This window comes from Triticum aestivum, chromosome 2B, assembly GCF_018294505.1.
Source record: "Triticum aestivum cultivar Chinese Spring chromosome 2B, IWGSC CS RefSeq v2.1, whole genome shotgun sequence".
NCBI classification, from domain to species: Eukaryota; Viridiplantae; Streptophyta; class Magnoliopsida; order Poales; family Poaceae; genus Triticum; species Triticum aestivum.
The window spans coordinates 245,443,959-245,454,540 of NC_057798.1; positions in this window are offsets into that span (position 1 = coordinate 245,443,959).

The following is a 10,582-nucleotide window of genomic DNA, read 5'->3' on the forward strand; positions in this document are numbered from 1 at the left end:
ACCCTCTAATAATGCCGTTGGAAAATTAATGCAATGCCACAGTTAAAAGCAAATTACATGTTTAACGAATTTTATTGTTAATATAATCTCTATGTTAATATTAATCAATGCCACCGTTTGAGAAATGCTACCGTCTTGCTTTCTTTCCCATTTAGATAAGGTAGATGCTTCTTTTTGTTGGCTTCTGTGTCATCCACCATTATTGACCACTAATTGTTTCCTTTGCACCTCTGTGTAAACAGGGTTATCTACTTCACCTTGTTGCCATTGTGACCTTTTGTTGGACTGCACAAAACACTTTTGTTTTAAGAGTGTTTTGTGCAGTTCAACCAAAATGTCACACCGACAATGTTGCTTGATTGCTTGATCTTAGTGGAACTACACAAGAGGAGATCTTACTTCCTATCCGTTAAGGCGAATTTGGTTCAGATCTTCTTCTTGTGAGTTGTTTGAATTCCGCATCATGAGAGGTCAGTACTAGCCTTCTTTCACATGATTCTGCAGTGTGCTTTCATATGTTGTGCTACTTGTACGGTAATGTTGCTTGATTTTAGTGAACACCACAAATGGAGACAAGACTTCCAATCTATATGTGCACCGTAATATCCCATTGAGGTAAGATAAGCATATTTCACAACTGTTGGCCTGTATTTTGCCACTTTCATCAGAAAATTAAGTTTAGTACTATACTTGTGCTCCCTCATTGACATGCCAAATCTTACATTGAAGGCGAAGCTTGTCTGTTATTGAACCAAGTGATGAAGGGGAATAACAAGCGGAAGAAAAACAAAAATCAACTCTCGGTGCTGTAATGAAGCACTGGAACTGTGATGACACAAGTAATGATATAGTTTTGCATCTTAATTTATTGCTATGGCCGGAACGAGCAATTGTTTTGCCACTGATTTGATGCCATACATAATTATCTCTACTTGTGCAAACAGGGATCTTCTTTGAAGATACCTTATGTTTTAGTGGAACTGCACAAGAAAATGTTGGAAACATTAAACTAATCGAGGAGTATATAGTAAGCATGACCATCCCCGTAGATAGCAATAGATGGTTCCGAAGAAGTGCTTCATCTGTATGCTCTACACAATCAGCCTCCTGACAAAGGTTGGTGCTCGCCCACTGATTTCATCCATATGATTGAGCTTTGTCATCTCTATTGGTGTTGTGCTACTATTTAGATACTGTCATGAAAAAGTGGTATTGTCCTTGAGAAGTGCTTCATCTGTGCTATTTTAAATATTTCCTTTCCTTTTTTTTGAGCAAACAGGGATGCTAGCATTTAGTAGTCCTGTTGTCTTTGCACAAAAGGATCATCTTCCTCTGAAGAAGAATATGGAGTACGTGAAGTGACTAGTTCTGATTATGCCAGGATGAAGAAGCCATGTCTATCTTCTCATCAGAAGGAGCAGTTGAAGGATGGTTACATTACTCCCCACAAGACCAAACTAACTTCAGCTCAGAAGGACTGACAAATCTCCATTTTTTTGTTGTGATGTGCGAGTACAATGTTGTTCTAGGATTCTTTCTGGTGAGTTCCATTTTTCTAAAAGTGTGCTCTACATGGACCATGTATGTGCCTGTTGAAACTGTCAATTCATAGTATAGTTTGCTTTATACTAATCACTTTTTTGTATTTGTGCAAACAGGGGTGCTCAGCTTGATTTCAATGGGAACTGCACAAAATGTTCATGAATACATCGAATCATTCATTTCCACCACAAGAAAGGAGGTGCCGATAAGTTCAAGGCGTTGCAACATATAAGGGCGAAATCATACAAGCTACGCGTGAATTTGGTTGATTTTGGTGGAACTGCACAAAAAGAACAGCTGGTTTATTTAGCACGAGGTGCCATGTCAATGTCCGAACTGATGGCAAACCCTGCCCATTCCACAATCGTAGGCATTTGATATTTTGGAATGGGACAACCTTGTCAAATTTTGCTCATTGATTTTAGAAAGACATGCGTTTGATATTTTCGAATGGGACTCCCTTTGCTGTCAGCAGCATCGATCAATTTTTTCTTTATTCTTTAGTTGTGAAGTAAATATTGCCTCTGACATGTGAGTCACTGAGATGCATAATCATCGATTGTTTTGAACGTTCTCTATGAATTGCCAGGCCTGTGTGTTTGATTGCAATGTACAGAAACGCTAAAAAGCTGCTCAAACTCTTTGTACTCCTTCTGTTCCTTTTTACTTCGCACATTGTGAAAGTGCATACTTTTTTGTATAAGATTGGTCAAAGTAGAGATACTTTGACTGCAGACAAAACTTGTATGTAGACTAGAAAGGGCCGGAGGGAGTACATGTGAAACTGCTGCAAACGAGGTGATCACCCTGGGAATAATGCTAGTACGTATTGTTTTGCATGTTCATCCAATGCCAGTGATACAGGAATTCGAACTAATCAAAATAAATTCATTCATACATGGTTAGATTTCATATAAACATACCAGATTTCATTACATTTCATACATTCTTCAACTAAAAAGGGGTGCGCTGGAGGTATAATTAATTAACCGAAGCTACCCACCTGTGTCCTGCTGAGCCGAACAGAAACTTCAGTGACTTAACTACAGGTGCAGTTGCATAACTAACATGTGGCCTGTTGGGCCCACGTGTCAGTCAGCCAACTGCACCAGCAGTTAAGTAGAAGCAGCGTTCTTCTCCAGCGCAGCTCTCCGACTCCACGTGGCCGCCAAGAAGCTAACCGACCGTCAATGGTCAACCCGCCTAGCTTGGCTTCAACCGAAGGGTAGCAGCGGTGGCCTTACTTGGACCCGAGCGGCGGCGACCTACTGTGTTCTACTCTTCCTTGTTTTCTGTGTGGCGCGGCCTCGTTGGCAGCGGGGCGGGGCCTCGGCGGAGCCGGCGATGTCCTCTATCTCGTTGCCGGCGGGCGGCGCCTCAGCGGAGCAGTGGAAATCCTCCCCCACGTTGCCGGCAGGGTGGGGCCTCGGCTGAGCTGGTGATGTCCTCTGCCTCGTTGTTGGCGGGGCGGGGCCTCAGCGGAGCCGGCGGTGTCCTCTGCCTCGTTGTTGGTGTCGCGGGGCCTCGGCGGAGCCGGCGGTGTCCTCTTCCTCGTTGTTGGTGTCGCGGGGCCTTGACGGAGCAGGGCCTCATCGACGCCAGCGGAGCGGGGACTCGTCGGAGCTGGCATTGTCCTCTGCCTCGTCCTCGGTCTCGTCAAACAGCGTCTCGCCCGCTTCATCGCCCTCTTTGCTAGCCTCTTTGTAGGCGGCCGCAACCTCCGCCAACCGCATGCGGTACCGCCAGCGCTTGAGGCGGCCCTTGCGGGCGGAGCAGTACGAGTCGAGCAGCGCCTCCTGCTCCGCCCGCTCCGCGGCGATCTGCTCCTCCGCCTGCAGGTGCTCCTGGAGGAGATGGTGGTTGTAGGTGGCGTCGGCCTGCGCCTCCCGGAACTGCTCCTCACGCATCTGCCTCACCCTGTCCATATATTGGGCACGGGCCTCGCCGATTGTCATGGTGCAATGCACCAGCGAGGATGGTGCAGAGGAGGGGGTTGGCGCCGGATCGTCGACTACCATGTTCTCCGTTCAGACGTCGTCGTCCTCCGGCTGCCTGCCGGCCAGCCGGTCGGCAGCAATGGCTGCCATCTCCTTGTGATCCATCGTCCGCCTGTCCCGAAGAGCGTTGGAGCACGAGGAAGCCATGGTGGGCAGTAGTGGTGTGGACAGGAGAAAGAGAACGGATGCGGATGATTGCGGCTATGGCCGGCGCAGAAGTTTATATAGCAATGGTGGGCGAGCGGAGGGACGGACGTGTGGCGTCGGAGTAGCCGCCTCGGCAACCATGTATCATTAATGTGTGTGGCAGATGGAAGGACGGATGGCACTTGTGTCGTTTGAAGGCGGAGCAATCGCCTACACCGGGAAGCGGGGCGGCCGGCGCTGACTGTTTCGGGCGGAAAGCGCACGCGGGCGAGGAGATGACTTTACTTGGAGAGGATGAAAATGGGGACCCACCAGGTCCATAGCCTCACGTACGCAAGTGCCTCTTATTATATATATATATATAACTATAATTTATTTTTCTTCCTCCTGGTTTCCTGACATCACGGTCCCACACCATTGTCAACCTATGTACTCCCTCCTTTCCGGTTTATAGGGCTTATCTCAAAATTTTAGTTTTTCCATTTTATAAGGCTCAATTTGGTTGTTTTCCATCACATGTTCAGATTCCAAGGTGCATTAAATCATTGCATGCAAGTATTAAGAGAAAATTGATGAATGCATGTACTTTATGCATGCATGCATTGCAATTAATGCATTGATAAACATAATTTTTTGAGGATAACAAGAGCATTAATTAGGTGCTTTTGCAAAACTACAAAAAGTATTCCACCACTCGCCATCTACCTTGATTGGTGAGATTTTTGAATTGAGCATTATAAACCGGAAAGGAGGGAGTAGTCAATAAACGAGAGAATTGCACAAGAAGCGGCCGACAGCTGGGACCAAGCAGCTCGAGCAGTATTTGTGTTTTTGAGGTGTGAGCACTGCAGAGTTTTTTGATGTTTACCCCAGATATTAATTTTTCTCCTCTGAACAACAACGAAAACATCGCTGCAGGTATTAACTGGGCGGGCTGTGGCCCGTCTAGCCCAGGCTAGATATCCAGCCCAGATATTAAATTTTTTTCAAGCTGAAAATGGCTAGCCCAGCTATACTTTTTTTAGGAATACCCAGGCAAGGTCAAGTTGTTATTCTCCGTCCCACTAGGCTGCAAATCTTTCCTAGGAGGGATGCATTAGGCTTAACAAGAAAATGGGCTTTAAGAAATAATAAATGGGATCTAATTATAAAAACTGGGTAGTAACTATAAAAAATAAACCAAATAGTGATTACTTTATAAAATATTATTTTTGGATATTGAAATTTTTAATTTCACTAATTGTTGCGAGCGCAATGTTTCGTTGGATTTTTACGTAATATAAATTTATATTGAAATTGTATTTAATCTGACTAGAAATTTCGGGATAAAAATATTCGGAACCCATCAAAATGTGGGAAATTTTATTGAATTCTGTTTTGAACGGTTGGTTGAAATGGGCTGTACTTTTAACAAACTGTAAATGGGCTGTAGTAAATTCCATTAGAATTCAAAAATGGGCTACACATTCTTACAAATCTCAAAAGGGCAATAAGTTCTCTGCCACACACTTCTGGCCTTACTAAGTTGACGCGTCCCCTAAAAAAATAGAGTTGACGCGTATGCAAGGTTTGTCAACTTGTAGTCAACACACGGTTCTAGCAGCAGTTGCTATTGGATGTCCATCCAACGAATGTCGTGCTTCTTCTTCAATCTCGGATATTCTAGCTTCACCCACCCAAAAAATGATTCCTCCTGCTGACATCTGGGGCGCACCGTTTCGGAAGCTGACCTGTGGGCCTACTAAGTTGACATACCAAGGGCTTTGTCAACTTAGTCAATATAAACGATTCTAGCTGCAGTGACCGTACGATGTCCATCAAATGGCGTCGTGCTTCTTCAACCTCTGGTCTTCTTGCTCCAGCCGCCCAAAGCAGCGCCGGTCGTGCCGCCTGCTCCTACCTCCCGTGGCCGGCTGTGCTGCTGATACGTCTCCAACGTATCTATAATTTTTGATTGTTCCATGCTATTATATTACCCCTTTTGAATGTCTATGGGCTTTATTTTACACATTTATATCATTTTTGGGACTAACCTATTAACCAGAGGCCCAGCCCATATTGTTGTTTTATTGCCTGTTTCAGTATTTCAAAGAAAAGGAATATCAAACGGAGTCCAAACGGAATGAAACATTCGGCATCGTGATTTTTTGGAAGAATATCATCCTGGAGGCTTGGAGATCAAGTCAGAAGATCCTCGAGGAGCCCAGGAGATAGGGGCGCGCCCTGTAGGAGCCCAGGAGATAGGGGGCGCCCCCCCCCTACAGGGCGCGCCCCCTGTCTCGTGGACCCCTTGAGCACCCCCCCCCTACCGACTTCTTTCGCCTATATAACCCTACGTACCCTAAAACCATCGAATATCAAGATAGATCGGGAGTTCCGCCGCCGCAAGCTTTTGTAGCCACCAAAAACCTCTCGCGAGTCCGTTCCGGCACCCTGCCGGAGGGGGAACCCATCACCGGTGGCCATCTTCATCATCCCGGCGCTCTCCATGACGAGGAGGGAGTAGTTCACCCTCGGGGCTGAGGGTATGTACCAGTAGCTATGTGTTTGGTCTCTCTCTCTCATGTTCTCGACTTCACATGATCTTGAAGTATCGCGAGCTTTGCTATTATAGTTGGATCTTATGATGTTTCTCCCCCTCTACTCTCTTGTGATGAATTGAGTTTCCCTCTTGAAGTTATCTTATTGGGTTAAGTCTTTATAATGAGAACTCTTGATGTATGTCTTGCCATGTTTATCTGTGGTAACAATGGGATACACATGCCACTTGATGTATGTTTTGGTGACCAACTTGCGAGTTCCTCCCATGAACCTATGCATAGGGGTTGGCACACGTTTTCTTGACTCTCCGGTAGAAACTTTGGGGCACTCTTTGAAGTACTTTGTGTTGGTTCGATGAATTTGAGATTGTGTGACGCATATCGTATAATCATGCCCACGGATACTTGAGGTGACAATGGAGTATCTCGGTGACATTAGGGTTTTGGTTGATTTGTGTCTTAAGGTGTTATTCTAATACAAACTCTTTATTAGATCGATCCGAAAGAATAACTTTGAGGTGGTTTCGTACCCTACCATAATCTCTATGTTTGTTCTCCGCTATTAGTGGCTTTGGAGTGACTCTTTGTTGCATGTTGAGGGCTTGTTATATGATCTATCTATGTTATTATTGTTGAGAGAACTTGCACTAGTGAAAGTATGAACCCTAGGCCTTGTTTCCTATCATTGCAATACCGTTTGTGCTCACTTTTATCATTAGTTACCTTGCTGTTTTTATTATTTTAGATTACGAAAACCTTTATCTACCATCCATATTGCACTTGTATCACCATCTCTTAGCCGAACTAGTGCACCTATACAATTTACCATTGTATTGGGTGTGTTGGGGACACAAGAGACTCTTTGTTATTTGGTTGCAGGGTTGCTTGAGAGAAACCATCTTCATCCTACGCCTCCCACGGATTGATAAACCTTAGGTCATCCACTTGAGGGAAATTTGCTACTGTCCTACAAACCTGTGCACTTGCAAGCCCAACAACGTCTACAAGAAGAAGGTTGTGTAGTAGACATCAAGCTCTTTTCTGGCGCCATTGCCGGGGAGGTGAGTGCTTGAAGGTATATCTTTAGATCTTGCAATCGAATCTTTTTGTTTCTTGTTTTATCACTAGTTTAGTTTATAAAAGAAAACTACCAAAAATGGAATTGAGTTTGTCTTATACGCTTCGTCTTTTTAATATCTTTCGTGATTATGATGGAAAGGAAAATTGTGCTCAAGTGCTAGAAGAAGAATGCATTAAAATGCTTGGTACTAAATCTTTGAATGATGAGCATGACTGCAATGTTGTTAGTATGAATTCCTTGAATATCCATGATGCTAATGATATGCAAAGCCACAAGCTTGGGGAAGCTATGTTTGATGAATATGATATTTTTTGTCCCCCAAGCTTTGATGAGAATATTTATTATGATGAAAGCATGCCTCCTATTTATGATGATTATATTGATGAAAGTGGATTTGGAAGAGTGTCAACTTTATTTAGTGATGATTCCACTATTTCGGAAGAGGTTCCAATTGATTATGAGAACAAAGTTGCTATCTATGATGATTATTGTGATGACTTGTATGCTATTAAGAATAATAAAAACCATGAAACTTGTCATCATGATTTTAGTTTTCAATTGGATTATGCCTCACATGATAATTATTTTGTTGAGTTTGCTCCCACTACTATTCATGAGAAGAAGTTTGCTTATGTGGAGAGTATTAAATTTTCTATGCTTGTAGATCATGAAAAGAATGCTTTAGGTGCTGGTTATATGGTTGAATTCATTCATTATGCTACTGAAAACTATTATGAGGGAGGAATATATGCTTGTAGGAATTTCAATAATATCAAGTTTCCTCTCTATGTGCTTAAAATCTTCAAACTATGCTTGTTTTACCTTCCTATGCTTGTTGATTATTGTTCCCATAAGTTGTTTGATCACAAAGTCCCTATGCATAGGAAGTTGGTTAGACTTAAATGTGCTAGTCATATGCTTCATGATGCTCCCGTTATGTTTCAATTCTTATCTTTTTTGTGAGCATCATTGCCATCATCATGCCTAGCTAAAAAGGCATTAAAGAAAAACGCTTGTTGGGATACAATCCAATATCTATCCTTACTGTTTTTGTGTGTCCACATGATTATGCTACTGTAGTAATCATGTTTTATAGCTTTTGTTTCAATAAAGTGCCAAGTAAGACCTTTAGGATAGCTTACGGTGATAGTTGTGTTGATCCTGCTGGAAATCAGAAACTTTTGCATCCAGTAAATTAGTTTTGTTAATTCCCAGAAACATGCTCTTGATTTGATTCTTTTTCTCTGGATTGGTACACGAATTTCTTAGAACTTCCTAATTTGGTACGATTTTTGGAGTTCCAGAAGTATACGTTTTATACAGATTACTACAGACTGTTCTGTTTTTGACAGATTCTGTTTTCTATGTGTTGTTTGCTCATTTTGATGAATCTATGAGTAGTATCGGAGGGTATGAACCATAGATAAGTTGGAATACAATAGGTTTTACACCAATATGAATTTAGAATGAGTTCTTTACAGTACCTAAGTGGTGGTTTTATTTTCTTATACTAACGGAGCTTACGAGTTTTCTGTTGAGTTTTGTGTTGTGAAGTTTTCAAGTTTTGGGTAAAGATTCGATGGACTGTGGAATAAGGAGTGGCAAGAGCCTAAGCTTGGGTATGCCAAAGGCACCCCAAGGTAATATTCAAGGACAACGAAGAGCCTAAGCTTGGGGATGCCCCGGAAGGCATCCCCTCTTTCGTCTTCATTCATCGGTAACTTTACTTGGAGCTATATTTTTATTCACCACATGATATGTGTTTTGCTTGGAGCGTCATTTTCTTTTGTTTGTATTTGCTTTATGTTATTTAGAATAATGTTTTGCATCTTTAGTTTCAATAAAAATGTCAAGCATAGCCTTTGCCATGCTTATTTTGCTAGTATACATGTTGCTGTTTGAAAACAGAAAGTTTACCGCTGTTGCAAAAATTCCCTGGAAAAGTCAGAGAATGATATAATGTTGAAACTTTTTGCATAATGAGCTCTGATAAATCTTATACAGCGTAGTATTTTTCTCATAATTTTTGGAGTTAGGTAAGTATTGATACTCTTGCATTCTTTACAGACTGTACTGCTTTGGCAGATTGCTGTTATGTTTGCATTGTTTGCATACGTTTGCTTGTTTAATGATTCTATTTGAGGATAGGAGTATTAAATATGCAGAGGCATTTAGTATGCAATGTGGAATAATAATTTTAGTGATTTGTTACAGTAGAAAATGATAAGGTTTTGCATTGGTTTATACTAACCTATCTCATGAGTTCTTGTTGAGTTTGTTGTGACTGAAGCTTTTTGAGAAATAAAGAAACCATGATATGAGAGGAATTAAGGAGACACAAAAGTTCAAGCTTGGGGATGCCCAAGGCACCCCAAGATAATATTTCAAGAATTCTCAAGCATCTAAACTTGGGGATGCCCCGGTAGGCATCCCACCTTTCTTCTTCAACAACTATCGGTTAGTATCGGTTGAGCCTAAGTTTTTGCTTCTTCACATGAGTTGTGCTATCCTTGCAATGTCATTTTATTTTTTTTGCTTGATGTTTGAATACAATACCAATATCTGAAATTCCTTAATGTTAGAGAGTCTTCACATAGTTGCACAATTATTCGACTACTCATTGATCTTCACTTATATCTTTCGGAGTAGTTTGTCATTTGCTCTAGTGCATCACTTATATCTTTTAGAGCACGGCGGTGGTTATATTTTGTAGAAATTGCTAGTCTCTCATGCTTCACTTATATTATTTTGAGAGTCTTTTAGAACAGCATGGTGTTTGCTATGGTTACAAATTTGGTCCTAGAGTGATGAGCATCCAAGTTGGGTATAATAAAAACTATCATAGAAAGTGAATTGGATGCTATGATCAATTTGATACTTGATAATTGTTTTGAGATATGGAGGTAGTGATATTAAAGTCATGCTAGTTGGGTGATTATGAATTTAAAGAATGCTTGTGTTGAAGTTAGCAAGTACCGTAGCATGCACGTAAGGTTAAAGTTGTGTAACAAATTTGAAACATGAAGTGTACCTGGCTTGTGCATCCTTATGAGTGGCGGTCGGGGACGAGCGATGGTATTTTCCAACCAATCTATCCCCCTAGGAGCATGCGCATAGTGCTTGATTTTTGATGACTTCTAAATATTTTCAATAAGTATATGAGTTCTTTTGACTAATGTTGAGTCCATGGATTATACACACTTTTACCTTTCCGCCATTTCTAGCCTCTTCGGTACCGTGCATTGCCCTTTCTCACCTTGAGAGTTGGTGCAAAC